The sequence below is a fragment of the Cynocephalus volans genome, chromosome 11 (assembly GCF_027409185.1).
Source record: "Cynocephalus volans isolate mCynVol1 chromosome 11, mCynVol1.pri, whole genome shotgun sequence".
Lineage (NCBI taxonomy): Eukaryota > Metazoa > Chordata > Mammalia > Dermoptera > Cynocephalidae > Cynocephalus > Cynocephalus volans.
Window position 1 is genome coordinate 99,320,970 of NC_084470.1, and position 11,953 is coordinate 99,332,922.

Consider the following 11,953-nt stretch of genomic DNA (forward strand, 5'->3'; position numbering starts at 1 on the left):
TCAATCCCCAGCCCAAGCCTCTCCACGGGAATCCTTCTCTCCTGTTTTCCACCACAGCTCCACTATGCTCCCCTGCTGGTGTCTGCCTCAGTGTCCTCCCCACTTTTCCCCACCCACTAGACCATGTGCTCCAGCCACCTCCTGCTCACTGCTGAGACCCAATCCCCAGCGTCGGCAGTTTCTTGTTAGTGGTGGTCGGCTTTGCATGGATGGCCCCGTGGACACCTGTCCTCCTGGGGAGCAGGGTTGCAAAATTTGCCCCAAGGCTTAACCCATCCCTGTATCCACACACCTGGTGATGTGACCTTGCAGCCCTCCTACCAAAGGAGTGGCCCATTCCCACCCTGCAGCCCTGCTGGCCTGTGACTGCTGTGGCCAATAGAATGTGGGGATGTTGTGGGGCTCATATACAAGGTGCTTAGTTTCCCTGGGTTCAGGTTTCTGGACATGCATCTGGGTTTCCAGCCACTCCTCAAGGTCTCAGGCCCCTTCTCTAGGCCCTCCCCTAGAGGAAAGTTACTGTTGCCAGTTAGACCTATTTTCAGCACCAACATGGGGAAAATGAGACCACAAAGGGCTGGCTTATGCAAATCCAGCAGCTGGGCATGCTCAGTAGAGAGGGGTCATGTAACCCTGGTAGCTGAATGACCTTCCACTATAGGAGCTAGAGAGCACAGAATATTCTTAAATATGTTTGGTGCCTGGGATAGGATTTGACCAATGAGCATGCTGCAAGAAGAGACCAGCTGAGCATGTGCAAGGCTATGTCACACAACTGGGAACCATCCCCTTAATTGAATATTCATTAGATAAAGAAATGATAAAAACCGAATCCCAGCAGAAGGTGGGGCTGCTGCTCACTCTCTTGAGTCAACCTGTGCTCTGTACTGAGCTTCAAGGTGTGTATTTCTTGCTTTTGTGTTAAACTTGGTGTAAGCCCTGCCCAGTCTCTGGAGCTAGGCTGCACTCTCTCTGTGAAATCTGTATCTGTTATTTGTTGTATTAAACCTGTTCTCACTTTCTCCTGTGACTCTGCCCTTGAATTCTTTCCTGCGGTGGAGTCAAGAACCTGGTAAGAGGATGGAGTGGGTTAAGGTCGACTATCGGGTCCCCTGGACCCTACCTCTGACATCAGGGCCAGTGCCCAGCCTACGATTCACTGTCCCCCAGGGCTCTGCCTCTGCCTGACAAGCCAAGGCCAGGCTGCTGGAAAATGGGAGGCCTCATGGACCAGGCCCAGGTGGAGTACCTCCCAAACCAGCTCCCCTAACTTGCAGTCACGGTTCCTCGCTACGTGGATCTGGAGCTGGCCCCTCATCATCAGACCCACCATCCAGGTCTCCCTCATTCCAGGTCTTCAGGAGCAGGGCTGAAAGGATTCATTCTCTGCCTTCCAGAAAATAGGCTTCATGTTCAGATCGAGCTTCCTCTTCCCTGGTGACTGATCTGCAGATCCAGGGGTGGATCTGATGCTTCTAGTGAGGCATGCACATGTGCAGGCACATGCATGCACATGCAGGCACACATTCAGGCACCCACATGCACACACACACACTTACACATGTTGCCCAGAATTAAAACAAGCTCATTATACTGTGGTCACAGGACAACTCACCCTGTAGCTGTTTGCTAAGAAAGCCACTCAGCAAGGATAAAGAAAACCAGCTTCTTTATATTTTTCAAAATGTGTTTCCCCTATCAGATTGGCCACACTCCAAGCGTTTTTAAGGCGCTCTGCTGGCGAGCCCATGGCGAAGCGAGCACTACTTACCTTGCTGCTGAGAGGGCCTCATGGCCCAGCCTCCGTGGAGGGCCATGTGGCAAGTCCCCACCGAGATCACCCACTGCCCCAGCAATCCCACTTGCAGCATTTTACCCTGAGGACATGCCTACCCACCGACAAAATAAGTCTGGGCGAGGTTACACTCGCCACACTGCTTATGCCAGCTAAAGAAAGGGAGCAGCCCACCACGTCCACCCCATCTTAAAACCATGGAAGTGCATCATCCGCTTTTTAAAAATAACAGTCACAAAAGCTGCTGAGAATGAATGAGTGAATGTCTGCTGGCTGAGCGACGAGACAGTCATGGTCACAGGGACACTGGAACACCCCCACCCCATCTGCATGCTCCAGTGCCCGCCAGGCCACAAACTGCCCCTCCTGTGGGTGTCAGCACCCCTGCCCCTCCATGCACACGCATGGGGGCACCTCTAGCTCCCCACCCCCTCCTCATCCTAAGTCAGGCCCTGGCCCTGAGCAGCATCCAGTTCTGACTAAGCAGCTTGAAGCCTGAGGCCCCACATCTCCCCGTGCCCGCCCTCCTGCCCATGAGCCCACAGCAAGCAGCTTTGATGAGATTTTCACACTCCAGGCACCTCTCAGGGGCAGGCAAGGACAGAAGGGTCAGGTGTGGAGGGAAACTCCCTGGATGCCTCCTGTGCAAGGCCTGGGCCTGGAGGCTGGGCTGGGAGTGGGGGCCGCCTCAGTCAGGGTGCTCCAGCAGGCCCCCCCACACCACTCCAGGCAGCAGAGGGACAGGCCCGGGAAGGCAGCTGACCATGTACCCTCTGACTGCTGGCTTCCACCCTGTAGTGGTCAAGGGCAGTGCCTCTCCCCTGCCCCTGCCCCAGCCCCTAGGCAGGCAGCAGGTGGGTAGAGGGGCCAGCTCCCAGGGACCTGTGTCCCGAGACGCCAGCAGTCAGGTCCCAACCCTCTCTGGCCGGCAAAATTGTGAAGACACCCATCCAGCTAAGCTTCCATTCCTCAGTCTGGGAAGGGGATGACACAGCCCCTCCTGAGGCTGGCCACATGTGTCCTTGCCCATCAAGATGCTCAGGACATGTCGGGGAGCTGAGTGGCCACCCTCCCTCTGTCATCTGTCTCTTCTCTTCTCTCTCTCGCCACCCCAGCCTGTTCTCCTCCCACTCTTGGGTTGGAAAAGGGGCTGTGGTGGCCACTCCCGCTCCCCTGTGTTCCGAGGGTCCCCAGCACCTGGCCTGGCAGCCCCGGCTGCGTGCGACCCACTCTGCATGAGTGGGAGCATGGGAGGGCCAGGGGAGCCCCACTGGAGGGCAGAGCAGGGCCCTTTGCCCAGACTCACCGTCTCAGTGCAGGTTCCCTTCAAGGTTAGGCAAGTGTTCACGTGTGAACAGTTTGCGTGGGGACTGACCCCAGGATGCCCTGGAGGGCAGTGGAGAAGCAGGGGCAGGGAAGACTGTGGGAAAGGGTGTGTTCCAAGTAGGTAGCCACGGCAGGCAGCTGGCTCCATCCTGCCACAGACTCTGGAGAGCACGTGGGACACACGTGGAGCCTGTCCTGGCGCTTCCAGCCAGTCTTGCATGAGAGTTGTGCGGCTCAGGTGGCTGCAAGCCCAGGGCCAAGGCAACAGTTGGGCTGTTACACCACCTGCTTCACCCTCCCCTAAAGCCCTAGGTTACTGTGCCTTCCCCAGCAGAGACCTCACCATGGCTCCCATTGTCCATGGGAAGGTGCTGCTGTTCCTGCCCCCACTCGGAGAATGCATGCGCCATTTGCCATTTGCCCTCTGCCCAGGCTGTCACTCTGGGGCCCCTCCTGTCCCCGCCCACTGGGGCCTGCTGGGCCAGCAAGTGAGCCACCCTGCCCGCATGTGTGCACTTGGCAGATGTGTACTGAGCTCTGGCTAATTCTCATGACAACCCTGCAAACTACTGACCCTCCCTGCCCTTTACTGGTGAGAAAACCAAGGCCTAGAGAGCCAGAGTGACTTGTGGAGGAGCCGCTGGGCAGCGGGGAGACTGGCCTTCGGTGGGCTGGAAGGCTCGCAGGCTTGCAGAGGCCGGGTTCTGGGCACCAGCTGGGCACAGGGCACACTCAACCCACACTGGTGGACGGGATTGTTTCTAGAAGTTCCCCCTTCGGATGGGCTTTTACTCAGGACTTTGAGCTCCTTACCTTCACATCACATTACTGATGCACATACGTAAACTGCTCCTCTGTGCATCCCAACCGCAGCCCCTGCAGCTCACTCCCGCCCGTCTCTGTCTGCTGCCTGGAAGGCGGGGACGACGGGCACTGCGAGAGTGGACAGCTGCTGTGTCGTCGTGTCCCCTCCAGCTTTTATACTCATTTTTACTCATGACTGCTGAGCTCTCCATTCTCATGCTCAATGTACGGTTTCACCTACTTAAAAATTATTTCATGGCTATTAACTTTATCCTGTTCTTAATCTCAGCTGCTTTGTGTTTCCAGCCTTCCACGTGGCGCCTCATCAGTTTCTTTTATCTCTTTATCCTAAATCTCATTTTCGTCTTTTTTAATTTATTATTTTTCACATTCTAAAGGTCTCATCTTTGTTGGGTTTCTTCAAATCTTTTGTTTCAAAATCTTATGTCATCGCTGCAGCAATGTTAATTCTTTCGCTGTTGTGCTTGACTCTGTTGTAGTCTCACAGCCTCCCTGCACGACACCCCTCATTTGCGTCTCTTTTTCTTACCTGCTATTGTGCCTCATGTCGCTTTTCACAGCAGCAGACAAAGTGTGGGCCTTGGCAAGAGCCGGCACAGGTGGGGCAGGGTCGCCTTCACCTCCACGAGCTTCACCTGTGGCTTTCCTGAGCCTCTCAAGCTCTTCCCTGAGACGCCTGTCCTCTGCAAGCCAGGACATCCTCTCTAGGGGGAGGTCCCCATGGTTTTCTGGGATCGAGAGGCCTCCAATGTCACCCGCACGGTGCACACAGGAGCAGCTGTCTTCAAGCCCAGGGTGCCAGCCCATCGTCCTGCAGTTGAGAGACCACTGCAGGGCAAGAGGCAGGTACGCTGAGCCTGCCCCCACTGGACCCCACCTACCGTGCCTCTGCCCCAACCTCCACGTGGATCGTTCTTCAGAGGGCCAGAGCAGGATTTTCTCCAAACGGAGTATTCCTGGGCTTTGTTTTCAACATACTTGGAACAACAAAATAGAAAGGAGGGGAACTAAATTCCACACTAGGTGCAGACAGTACTTCCAAAGGAAGACGATACAGCCATTAAAAAAGTGAGGTAGGTCTATCTGTCCTAATGTGGGGAGATGTCCAAGATACATTGTTAAAGCAAGTTGTGCAGTAACGTTTGCATGGTATGACCCACCTATGTAAAAAAAAAAAAAGAAAGAAAGAAAGAAAAAGGAAAGAAGACAGAAATCAGTGTGCTATGTGTGTGTGAGAGAAAGAGAAAGAGAAGGCATAGAGAAAAGACGGGAGAGAGTCCCGCTGCACTGGTCATCTACAGGAAGGTCAAGAGTGGAGCACTGTCATGTTTTGTTCTATATATCTCTTTGTCGAACACTCTACAATGTGCATGTGTACGTTTATTAATCTGCATTTGAAGTTTTGTTTTTAAATAACAATGAAAGAAAATGGCCAGAGTAAAGGTCTTCCAAAAGAGTTTTCTCAGAGCCTCTGTTGGGAAGCTCAGGAATTGTCAAGGACCTTCACGGGAGGCCCCAGCTCACCTGGAATGTGAGCGCAAGGGTGAGGGAGCCCCAGCCATCTCTTAAATTGATCAGAATATTCAGATGGAAGAGACTGAAAATCCAGCCCCTTGTGGATTAAACCACAACGTGAAAGATCCTGACAGACAGATGCAAGTAAAATCCCTCTGAAAAGCAACGAGGAATCTTGGTCAATGTGAGGTCCCTTACACCCCTTTCTAAGGGTTCAGGACCCCCATGGTGCAGCATTGTGCAACCTAACAGCCAAACACACTGTCCACCCCTCCAGCCCAGCTCCAGAAATGCTACTGCCCCCACTCACAGGCCAGCCACTGGGGAGGGGCACAGATGGCCCAGACTGGCTCCCTCCACCTGCCATGCTTACATCCGGATGACACTGAGATTCTGAGAGGGAGGCGGCTGGGGGTGGACAGACACTTGTGGCTGCATCAACTGAATGTAACTCTTCACAGTTTACAAAGCTCTCTGTGGTTTGATGATAAAAACACTTTGCCCTAGAAAGCACTGGGAAGTTTTGAAAGCAAGCTCATTTCCTAGATCAATTCTCATCGTACCCTCCAGGGAAGGTGGGGGAGAGGCATGCTGGAGGCTCGGAGTCCATGACAGCCATGGTGACTTTTCTCAGCAAAACAGCCACACTCCTTCCTAATTCCTAATCATGACTTTCTCCCAAATGGCCACCTTCCCTGGTCACTTGACCTTGCTGATCTGGCATAATGTTTGGGAAGCCTCTAAGGTAAGCTAGGACCAGCGCAGGGAATTCCATATTGAGTTTGCCTGGAGCAATCAGGTCCTGTCTCACGAAGGTCCTGAGTATAAAATGCACCCCTGAGTGGGCCACAGGGCCAAGGCTGTGGGCAGAGAGGCAGGGAAGAGTGACGTGGGGCCCCGAGAGCAGGAGCACAGACGGTGGGGGCCGAGGCCCAGCACAGTGCACAGGGCGAGGTCTGCTGGCTATGTGATCTTGGGCAAGTTGCTAAACTTCTCTGTGCCTCAGCTTCCTCTTCAGTAAAGCAGGGTGGTGAGCAATACACCAGAGAGTGCTGCTCAAGCTCGTGCCGTCATGCTCGTCATTTCTCTGAGGGACCAGTGAGGGGACAGGTCCCAGAGCTGGTGCAGCCCCGCAGGTGAGCAGCTGGAGTCTGGTGCTGCTGAAATTGGAGAAGATCCTTTGAATTAAGGCTTCATTTTCCCCGAGAAACAAGACCCGTCCAGGATCACACACGAGGCAGCTGTCATAGAGCAAAAGCAAACGCAAGACCCTGGCTCCTGGTTCGCTGTCCGTCAGCAGTGTCCTGAGAGGGCAGGACAGCCATCCACAACCCGCTGTGTGCATGCTGAGGGGTGGGCCCAGTGACCCGGACCGTGCAAACACCACCTGGGTAGGCAGGTTCTTCGAAATGACGATTCACTCGAGGATAGCCGGCTGCTCCCAGATGGAAAGAAAGCAGAAAGTGCGGGTCTCAGGAAGGAGCGGACCCTGTGAGCTCTGGGGGTCCGGTAAGTGGATGGGACAATGCCGGCTGACTCAGCGCCAGACGTGTCCAGGCCAGAGCACTGTTCTGAGTGGGGCCAGGCTGGAGGTTGGAGCATCAGCTCCGGTGGAAGACACGGTGTCTCGGCCTCTTTGCTTCAAACCCTCCTTCCCAATCTAGGCCTGGGGCAGCCACCTCGAGGGCAGGTGGGGTCTGCATTGCGGCCCTAGCCCCCCAGAAAGGACACCCCTCTTCTGGCCCTGGACAGCGAGGGAAGAGCAAGGTGGACGTGGCCCTTGCAAAGCTAAAGCACAGGCAGAAACGGAGCGCGGGCATCTCCTTGCGAGTGAAGGGTGCCCCTGAATTCCTAGGGAAAGGTTTATATGTTGTTCTGGGATGGGAGTGTTTCTCTAACTTAATTAAGGGGAGGAATATTCCAGAAAAAGGGGGAGAAAAAGGGTTTGGATGCCTTTTTGCTTGAGCAAGCTCTTTTCTGAGAATCAAAGAAAAAGGGTTTTTGTGGGGTTTTTTTTTTTTTTTTTTTTTTTTTTTTTTAACTTTGTGGGTTTCTTTCCTGCTCAGAAACACAGAAGGCTCTGGAGAAGGGTGAGCAGACCGGTAGGTGGTTAAGGTGTTGCGAGCTGGTGTCAGCTCGAGCAGCCTCCCGGGGCGAGTCCCTGCTGCTCTCCCTCAACACCAGAATCAGGAGGACTCAGCACCCCGTTAGGAAGCACTCACTAAGGAAGACTGGCCTGGAATGGTCTGGAAGCTTTATGTTACAAGCCGTGGTGGGGTGGGGGTAGGGGGGACAGGAGCTTCCAGTCTCCCAGCAGCCCCCACCTGGCCCATTCGTGTCGGTTTTGTCACCTTGCCCACACACCGTCAACACTCCATCGACAGACACCCCTGAAACAGGCACATACGCTTAGCAGTTGGGATCCCTCTGGGTCTGGTTCCAGCCTCGCCTCCTGCTGGTTGTGTGACTTTGGATAAGTTATAGCCTCTCTTAGACTTATTTTCCCATCCATGAGTGAGGATTAGAACCTCCACCTTGCAGGAGTCTTCTGAGAGCTTTATTTAAGAACCAAGCACAGGTCTCTGATTTTCCTCCTCAGTCCCAGCAGCCAACCTCAGCACCAAAGCTATTCCTAAAAACCAGTTCCTCACCCCACCCCCATGGCCTGTGTTTTAGTCTTCTGTTCTGCATAGTAAATTACCACAAATTTGGTGACTTAAAACATCACCTGTTTATTATCACCAAGCCAAGTGTCCCGCACTGGGGATCTGGCTCCTCTGCTCAGGGTCTTCCCAGGCTGAAATCAAGGTGTCAGCTGGGGCTGTGATATCATTGCTCCTGCCAGTTCACTGGTGTTGGCAGAATCCACTTTCTTACAGTTGTGTGACTGAAGTGTCCATTGTCTTGCTGGCAGTCAGAGGGGGTCACTCTCAGCTTCTCCCCAGGTCTGAGCACACGACCTCCTCACCACAGGCAGCTCACTCTTCACAGCCAGAAGGAGTGTCTCTCTCTGGGCTGTTTTGATGGAGCTAACCTAATGTAACACCATCACAGGTGTGACTGTCTCATCACCTTGGCCACAGAATTTGACCTATTCAAGGGAGCAGCTATTCAACCCTGTCCACAGGGATAGTGTTACACAGAATGTGCACCCCTGGGGCAGGGATCTCGCGGCCATCTCAGAACTCTGCCCACCACAGCCCACAGAAGTCTCAGCATTCCTGAGGGCCCCAGTCAAGAGCACCAGCTCTTCATTAATTATGAATTTCACCTAGCAACTATTGCCAAGCAACAACTCTTCAGAAAGAGACATCAAAACATTCGGTGGATGCTCCACAGTTGGAATGAGGAATAAGTGCTGGTGGGTGCTGGGCCCAGGCCTGCGCACTTCCTCTGTACAGGCCACACTGGGTGTCGGGGAGTCAGGCTGGTCTTGACCTGTTGTGGGACCTTGAGAAAGTCACATTATTCCTCTGGACAACAGGTTCCTGTCTGTCAAACTGGGATCCCATCTGAGGTGCCTTCTTTGGAAGGACTCAGGGAAGCCACGACGGGAGCAAGGGTGTGTGACACCTTTGGAGTCTTAAAATGCTATGGCTGCTTAAGGGAGCACTGTGGAGCAGGGTCCCCAAATCATGTTGAGAGAGCAGCTTGGCCTTGGCACCCCCACGCTGTCTAATGCGACACTCTCAGCGCCTGCTTTGTGTCCATCCCTGTGCTGGGCACTGGGCCCACTGATCCTCCACTCGCTCACTCACTCACTCAATGCATCTCTGTTGAGCACCTTACCGTGTGTCAGGCACTGGCGTGCAGTCACATTTGGGGAAGGTGGAAACAACAAGCCACATAGTTCATCATTACACTGTGTTGAAGCTCAAGGGGGTGAGAGAGAAAGAGCAGGTTACTTGTGGGGTGCTGTGGGTGGGGAGCTGTGATTTTAAATAAGGTAGTCAGGGAAGTTTGCACCAAAAAAGGGAGCCTTGGGGGCTGGCCAGTCAGCTGCATTGGTTAGAGCATGGTGCTGACACCACCAGGACCAGGGTCCGATCCCTGTACCATCCAGCCACCAGGAAAAAAAGAACATAGAAGAGGGAGCTTTGAGTTAAGACCAAAAGGAGGCGAGGAGCAAGGCACACGGGCTGGGGGCTGGGAGCATTCCACGCAGAGGGGCAGCAGGCCCAAAGGCCCCGAGGCACACGCGCCACCTGAAGGAGCCAGGGCCAGTTGGGGAGGCGGGCATCCGGTAACACCTGTGAGAGGGGCGTCTCTATGAAAGGCCTGAAGGGAGGGACAAACCGTACAAGGAGAGATCAGTGTGCTGGCCCGTCTCTGCTTGTGAGGCAGCACACAGATCGCTCAGCTCTCTCCAAACTGCACGCCACGGAACAGCCCGAGTGGCCTCTATAAGGCATAAACGACATCTGTCCTACCACATGGCCTGACTGAAGGGCATCCACATCTCCATCGCAGCCCGTGGTTGAAGCATTGACACTTGCCACAGCCTTCAAGGCCTACACCCCAGCCCTGCCTTAGCACACCGTCCCCACGTCTCTCCTCAGCCCCATCTGCACGGGGGACAGAGAGTCCTGGACATTCCTGCTTGTCCTTGGTCGCAAGGGAGCAGGCGCCCCTCCCACCCAGATGACGTCCACAGAGGACGCTACCAAATGGACACCAGGTGCGGAAGGAAAGTCACTGAGAACAGAGAGAGCCCAGAAACAGACCCACGCATCTCTGGAAACTGGGGAAATGAATGGATTAGTCAAAATAAACCAAACAAAAAACAAAAAACCCCCCAAAAACGTGGTGGTCATTGGTGACCCACATGGAAGTCATGAGGTAAAGCTGGGTCCCTGCCTCACGCCCTATAAGAAAGTCAACTCCAGGTAAACTGAGGGCTTAAATGCAAAAGGGAACTCTGGAACTTCCAGAAAACTACATGGGAGAATGTCTTCTTGACTTTGGGGTTAAAAGGAATCCCTTAAACAAACAGAAAAAGGAAAAGACAAAGTCAATTATGTGAAAATGAAGAATTTCTGCTCAGCAAAAGCTCCATAAATAAAAGTGAAATGACAAGTCACAAACTGAGAGGAGCTATTTATGAACACATGACTGCAAGGGATTAATATCCAAAATGTATAGAGGACTCCAATAGTCGGTAAAGAAACAGTGTGACAGAAAAATGAGGGGAAGACACAGGCATTCCACAGAAAGGAAATCTAAATGGCCAGCGAGCCTTATTAGTAACCTTGGGGTTTCAAATGAAAATCACAGAGACCCATTTCTTGCCACTGAATGAGAAAAACCTACAAATTGAACGAAACGCCGTGTTGCTGGAGATGTGGAGGGGTGAGGTGCTCTTGTGCTGCTGGGGGTGAGGTGAATCTCTGCGAGCACCAGGAAAACAGTTTGCTGTTATCTAGAAACGTCCGGCATGTGCCCACCAGCCCATCCAGCAATTGCCAACCTGGTGATAAACAATCCAGCTCCGCGTTCAGGGACATTCTAAGCAGCACTGTCCAAACAGACCTCAAATAAAAACAGTCCGAATGTCCATGAATATATGAGTCGTGGCCTGTATTAGTCGGTTTTTATGTTGCTATAACAGAATACCTGAGGCTGGGTAGTTTATAAAAAGAGGTTTATTTGGCTCGCGATTCTGGGACAGTCGCATCTGGCACGGGCCTCAGGCTGCTTCTACTCATGGTGGAAGGTGGCAGGCAGCCGGCGGGTGCAAGGAGACCACATGGCGAGAGGAAGCAAGAGAGAGAGAGGGGAGGTGCCGGGTCCTTTAAACAACCAGCTCTCAGGGGAATAGAGTGAGATCTCACTCACTACCCTCCCCACCCCTCAGGGGAGAGTATTAATCTGTTCATGAGAGACCCACCCCCATGACCCAAACACCTCCCAACACTGCTGCACCGGGGATCATATTTCAACATGAGCTTTGGGGGCACAACACATCCAAACTCTGTCATGACCGTTTCATAAAACAGAGCCCTCCACGATGAGAACGAACACGACGTTCCAGGACTCCCGCGCTTTCAGCACTGAATGTCCTGTGTCCTGGGAAAACCCTCAGTCCCAGGCAAGCGTGAGCAGCTGGTCACCCTAAAGGAACCCCAGCTACACGTCAGCACCAGTCATCTCAAAGACGTGACGCTGAGCAGGAGAAGCACGTTACAGAAAACATATATGGCATGATTCCCTTCACGTAAACTCAAAAATGGACAAAACCAAACAAGATGTTGTTCAGAATGAAACTGTTAATCAAAGCCAAGAAATGTTTGCACAAATTACAAAGAGGGAGTTACTTTGGGGGAAGGGGAAGGGAGGGTCACAAGGGCTTCTTAGGGACTATTAATGTCACCTTTGTTAACCCGAGAGGGGGTACACGCGTATTTGCTTGTTTGTTTGGTTTTTTGGGTGACTCGCAGGTAAGGGGATCCGAACCCTAGATCTTGGTGTTACCAGGCTGCATTCCAACCGTTG